A 6278-nucleotide genomic window follows, 5' to 3' on the forward strand; every position below is an offset into this window, starting at 1 on the left:
TGCGTATTATTTCCCAGTTTTCAGTAGTCTGTATTTTCTTTTTCTTGTTGATATGCATGGATTCTTTATTTTAGGGCTAAAATTTTATCTGTGAAACTCATTTTGACACCACGTCTTTTTTCTTTTCTTCTTTATTTTTTTTAAAATTATGTATTTATCTTTGGCTGCGCTGGGTCTTCGTTGCTTTGCTCAGGCTCTCTCTAATTGCCGTGAGTAGGGACGGAGGAGCCTGGTGGGCTGCAGTCCATGGGGTCGCGAAGAGTCAGACACGACTGAGCAACTTCACTTTCACTTTTCAATTTCATGTATTGGAGAAGGAAATGGCAACCCACTCTGGTGTTCTTGCCTGGAGAATCCCAGGGACAGGAGAGCCTGGTGGGCTGCCGTCGATGGGGTCTCACAGAGTCGGACACGACTGAAGCAACTTAGCAGCTGCAGCAGGGGCTACTCTGCGTTGCTTCTCATTGCAGTGGCTTCTCTTGTTTCCGAGCACAGGCTCTAAGCACACAGGCTTCAGTACTTGTAGCACGAGGGCTCCGTAGTTATGGTGCGCGGGCCTAGTTACTTTGTGGCTTGTGGAATCTTCCTGGGCCAGGGACGGAACCTGTCCCCTGCATTGGCATTGGCAAGTGGATTCTTATACACTGTAGCAGCAGGGAAATCCCTTTCTCTTTTTTTTTTTTTTTTTGCCACACTGTGCCTGCAGGATCTTAGTTCCCTGACCAGGGGTTTGAACCTGCACCCCCTGCAGTGGAAGGGCAGAGTCTTAACCATTGGACCACCAGGGAAATCCTCTCGACACCACATCTTCATGCACCATTTTGAGTGTGGGAATGTATGGATTTCCCCCACATCTCCCAACCAGGCCATAGATGCTCTTTCTCCTCTGCTGTCTCTTTAACAAATTCCCCAGCAACAGACCAAACTTTGTAGAGGACTCCACCTCCAGTGCCCACCCCCAGAAGCACCCTGGCCTCCTTAGGGAAGGCCATTCCTCTTTGCCTGGGCACCAAGCCCCCGTCCCTCCACCCCCAACTTCCAGGACATCACCGCCTCCTCCTCTTTCACAGGCTGCTTCCTGTGGGTGATGGTGGGCCCCTCAGAGGTTCCATCAGAAAACCCGGCCGTGAACTTCTCAGAAGCCTGGAGGATGGTGGAGAAGAAGACTATGTCGGGGTATTAGCATCAGGGTCCGGCAGGGCAGGCTGTACTGATTGGGTCTGTCGGGGCAGGAACAGAGAGCCTGACTCTCCGAGGGCCCCTCTTGCTTCTGAGCCAGCCTGGGGCCCCCAGCCTGCCCTCCTCTTCCTGAGTCTCCGGCTGGCCCGCTCCTTTGCCCTGTGATTACTGCTGCAGGTTCTGCCTCTGGCAGAAGGGACGGGAGTCCTGCCAGTTCTCCTGGCCAGCTTCACCAACTCACCTGCGCGTGGGGAGGGGGAGGTGCCCGGGCCTGTTGCCTGGAGTCCTGGGGGAGGCCTGGAGGAGCGGGCTGGACTGGACAGGCCAAGGGGGTGAGGAAAGGATGAGTTTCTTACAGGCCAAGATCACTACCTGGTAATCTGGGTCTGCAGGGAGAAGGTCAGGGCAGGCGTGGGGGCAGGTGCTGGAGCTCCCTTCAGAGTTCCTGCCGGTTTGGAACATCCTGGTTCCCAAGCATCTCCCTGCCTGTCCTTCCTCTGGGTTTGGAATATCTGAAGATGGCTGTGGCTGGAGCTAGACCCCGACACCCTTGGCCCCTTTCTCTCACCGAGGACCTTTGGGCTTAGGAGTTTCTGGGACCCTCTTTTCTTATATTTTCATGCATTTCACGCATAGGAATATAGTGTGACACCCATCAGTGAGAGTCTGGGAGGCTCCAGCCAGGTGCCTGCACAGTGGTGGCTCTGCAGGGTAGCCACTGTGAACTTGGCCTCCTGTTAATGCTTCTAGGCATCACTTTCCCAATGGCAACCCGCTCCAGTATTCTTGCCCAAAAAACCCCATGGACAGAAGAGCCTGGCAGGCTACAGTCCATGGGGTTGCAGAGAGTCAGACGTGACTGAGCACGAAGGTGCTGTTTCTCATCTGGAGAGTCCAGACCTTGGGGCTAGGGCACAAATCACCAGACAGGCAGTCGTGGGGGCTCATTCGTGTCAGGGTTTCTCCCACCTTTCTTTTTCCCCAGCTCTGCTGACATGGGGTCACCCCTTCCTGCTCCCTGGCTCTTATGCTCTAGTGCGGCTCCCCCAGGGCAAGGTGAACCCCGGGGTGCAGGGACCGCATCCCCCTGCACCCCCAGGGCCTCAGCACAGGGCTCGGCACAGAGTAGGTGCTCATGGAGAGGAAAGGTTCTCCCACCGCCTGATCGTGAAGGGCTGGAGAGACAGGAGTCCCAGCCTGAGAGTCAGGCCTCAGACTGGAGCCCATGTGACCCTGAGCAAGGCATTTCATCTCCCCGAGCTTCCATTTCTTTGTCTAAAAATAGGAACAATAATAGCCACCTCCCAGAGTTGTTGTTGTGGTTAGCAATGATGTCAGAGGGGAAGCGCAGCGCGGTGTGTAGTAGGAGCTCAATAAACGCCAGTGGTGATTAGCTGCTATTAAAGGGCCGGTGACGTGGCCCCAGGAGTGCCAGGCTCAGCAGTGAGCAACACCGGCATCTCTCAGCACCCAGAGCCTCTCCCGGTTTGGTCTCCCACCTTGAATGCCATGGTCCGTCTGTCCACCAACGGGCAGCGTAGACCCGCAGCTTGGACACAGAGCTTACTCACTTGTTCTCTGCCCTGGGCCGCCCTGCCCTGGCTTCCTCTGTGTGGAGGTGGGAGTGGGGGGGGCATGCAGGCGATCCACCCTCAAAGGTTAAGTCACCAGAGAATTCTGTGGACAGTTGCATGCTCCCGCTTGAGGGTTCGGCAGGTTGCACCATGCAGCCGGCTCCCCGCCCTTCACATCTCTAAGCGTGTTTCTAGATGCCTGATGTGTGTCCTGCCGTGAAAGCTTGACGGGGTAGAAGTCGTCTCCCTCATTTTCTGTGCAGAGAACACGTGGGGAAGAGAGGACACGGATCGCTTGATACCCAGCTCTTACGTTTTCAGGAAATAGAAACTGGAAGACGTCATTGTCCATGTCCCACTTGGGCCAGGGCCAAAATCTTCACATCTGACTCACGTCCCCTCCAGTGCTGGCGTGGGACCTGAGCCCCAACGTGTCAGCGAGCCAGCCGCCTGGGGGCAGGGGGCTGCCAGACAAGGAGGGCCGTCCCTGAGGGAGATGACTGGTGGGTTGACGGATGGAGTATCAGACAGACTCTAGCGGACTTCCCTGGCGGTCCAGTGGTTAACACTCCATGCTCCCAGTGCAGGGGGTCAGGGAACTAAGATCCTGCATGCCATGCAACACGGTCAAAAAAGAAAAAATTCAAAGCAGACTCTAGGAACTGGGGAAGCGGGCTGGGATGAGGAGTACAGAGGGCAGGCTGGTCTCGGACATGAAGAAGGTGGGACATCCTAGGTCAGGTGACTGCCCCCGCCTGAGGGAGTGGGCTCCTCCTGGGTGGCCCCAAGGACCAGCCAGGGGAGCCCTTCTCTTGGCAAAACCACCCAAGCCCAGGCTCCCAGCTGGTCTTCCCCATCCAGGGTTTCCTTTTCTATTCCATTCTCTTCACTCGCATTTTTGGGGCTTGGAAGTCATGAAAGTGAAAGTGAAGTCGCTCAGTCGTGTCCGACTCTTTGCGACCTCATGGGCAGTAGCCTGCACCAGGCTCCTCCATCCATGGGATTTTCTAGGCAAGAGTACTGGAGTGGGTTGCCATTTCCTTCTCCAGGGAATCTTCCCGACCCAGGGATCAAACCCAGGTCTCCTGCATTATAGACAGACGCTTTACCATCTGAGCCACCGGGGAAGTCCTGACCACTGCTCAACCTCTTAGAATTCCATGGGTGGAAGTCTTGAAGATTATTCTGTCTAGCCTTCAGCCCCCCAACTTGAGTCCCTGCAGAAATTCCTGACAAATGGCTTCCCAGGCACAGCCAGCAGATCCCAGGCACCCTCTCTGGGGTTGCCTCCCTCCTGAGCTGCTGCCCCAGGGCTCCTCGCAGTGGGGGCCCACGCCCCTCTGATGCTCACCTCTCTGCCCAGGTTCTGCCCGTTGGATCCACCGGAATGAGCCTTTCCCCCTGCTTCAAGTCGGCAGCCGAGTGGTAGATCTCCCCCACTTGCAGGACAACCTTCTCGGCCTTCTGCACCTCCTCCACCGCAGTTTGTCAGTGAGTTTCTTCAAGGGTTTTATTGAGATGGGGGCCTCGAGACATGAAGTCGTTAGGACAGAACGGACCTTTCAACTTGGGGAGCCGCCTCATTTTATAGATGAAAAACTGAGGGGTTCAGTCACTTGCCCAAGGCCCCACAGGCAGTCAGAGACAGGGCTGGGCCTCAAGTCCCATGTGCTTAGTCGCTCAATCGTGTCAGACTCTCCAGGACCCCATGGACTGCAGCCCGCTAGGCTTCTCTGTCCATGGGGGCTCTCCAGGCAAGAATACTGGAGTGGGTTGCCATGCCCTCCTCCAGGGGATCTTCCCAACCCAGGGATTGAACCCAGTTTTCCCCCATTGCAGGCGGATCCTTTACCATCTGAGCCACCAGGGAAGCCCTATCTCTGCTCTTTCCCCGCCCCCACTGACTCCAGGGTCACACTGGCACTCCTTTGGGCAGCTCCGTCCCCAGTGACGTGTTGAACTTCAAGTTGACTAAAAGCCCCGAATTGTTTTATAACTTAATTTTTTCCTGATTATAAAAGATAATATATGTTCATTGTAAAAACATTAGAAAATGCATACAAATATACAGTCTAAATCTTTGCCACACTTCCTGGTGTTGTAAAGTCCCCTCTGCCCTGCACTTGGTTGCTTTGCTTTTAGCTGTATAAATCGGACTCTCCCTCCATCCTCCTTTAGACCAGACGTCTTGCTAGGTCCCAGCCAGCTCTTCTGTCTCTCCTGTTTTGTTACCAGTTCTTATTGGCACCTGGGCAGGGCTCAAAAAATACCCATGGTGTGACTGAATGAGTGACAGCGTCGGGACTGGCAATGGGACCGGTGAGGACCTCCGCCCAGCGCAGGGCGCACACCTCCTCTCTTCTGGGTCTGATCCTACCCACGCCTGCCCAGAAACGCCTTCCCTCCTCTTTTGTTCTCTTCAGACCCTCCCATTTTTTCCGGCCCAGCTGAACCCCACCTCTTCCAAGAAATCTTTACTCTTTCAAACGCAAAAGCCTCCTTTTTGGGTCCCGCAGTATTGGTCATTGGTCGTCTGGCCGTCGTTATACATTGACTTGCGTTAATCTCTCCCCTCTGCCTGGCTGCGGCCTCTTTCCCCATCCACGGAGGCTCACATCCGGCAGCCATCCTGCAGAAGCCAGAGATCATTACCGGCCCTCAAAATGTGACCGCCTGGCCTGACCTTGTTGGGTGGTGTCCCACCCCTGAGCCCTGCTGAGGAGGGGGAGACAGCAGAGCCGCAGAGGGAGCCCTCCCCCCACCCCCATCCCTGGCTTCCAGGAAACCTTGCTCCTGCTAAAGTTTACATAGCAGTTAATCATCTGGGCTTCGACAATGGGCTCTGCTCATCCTGGGACACAGAAAAATGGGATTTGGTTTGCCTTTCACATTGGGAGGCTTCCAGAGATAAAAAGAAATCCTCTGTGCTTGGCTATTTAAAGAGACACACGGAGCGCCAGGGGCCCTTCCACCCTCTGCCTTCACACAGAAGAGCCGTGGAGGTCAGATCAATGGTTTCCTTTTTCCTCACTGCACCAGGGCTACCAACCCTTCTCCCAGAACGTACGCCAAGGGCCCAGGCCTGGCGGCCGCTTCCTCCATCCCTGGCGAGGCTGTGATGGAAGAACACTGAACGGGCACTCAGGCACCCGGGTTCCCCGAGCGATCGGGTCTCTGCAGTGATCCTAGGTAGGTGATGGGCATGGCCGGGTGATCTCTTAAGTTTCCCTCTACTTTGAGTTGCCATGCCATCTGCCAACCTCCCCATCAGCAGTGTGCACCCATCCCAGAGTGTGGCTGGAAGGTCAAGGGTGCTAATACACAATGTGCCTGGCCTGGAACAAAGGCTATGTGGGTGTGACCGTCCCCACAGCTACGTGTCTGACCCAGAACTGACAAGAACTTCATGCCCTACTATTTAGGGAATGCGGTTCTTCCTCCTATGGTCCTGGCAGGGTATGGGGAAGAGACTGGACCCTGTGGCCACCACAGAGAACAGAACGGGGCCCTCGGGTCAGCAGGCAC

Source organism: Bos grunniens, chromosome 29 (genome assembly GCF_055505025.1).
Source record: "Bos grunniens cultivar Pamir isolate PY7600 chromosome 29, Bosgru_T2T1.0, whole genome shotgun sequence".
NCBI lineage: Eukaryota > Metazoa > Chordata > Mammalia > Artiodactyla > Bovidae > Bos > Bos grunniens.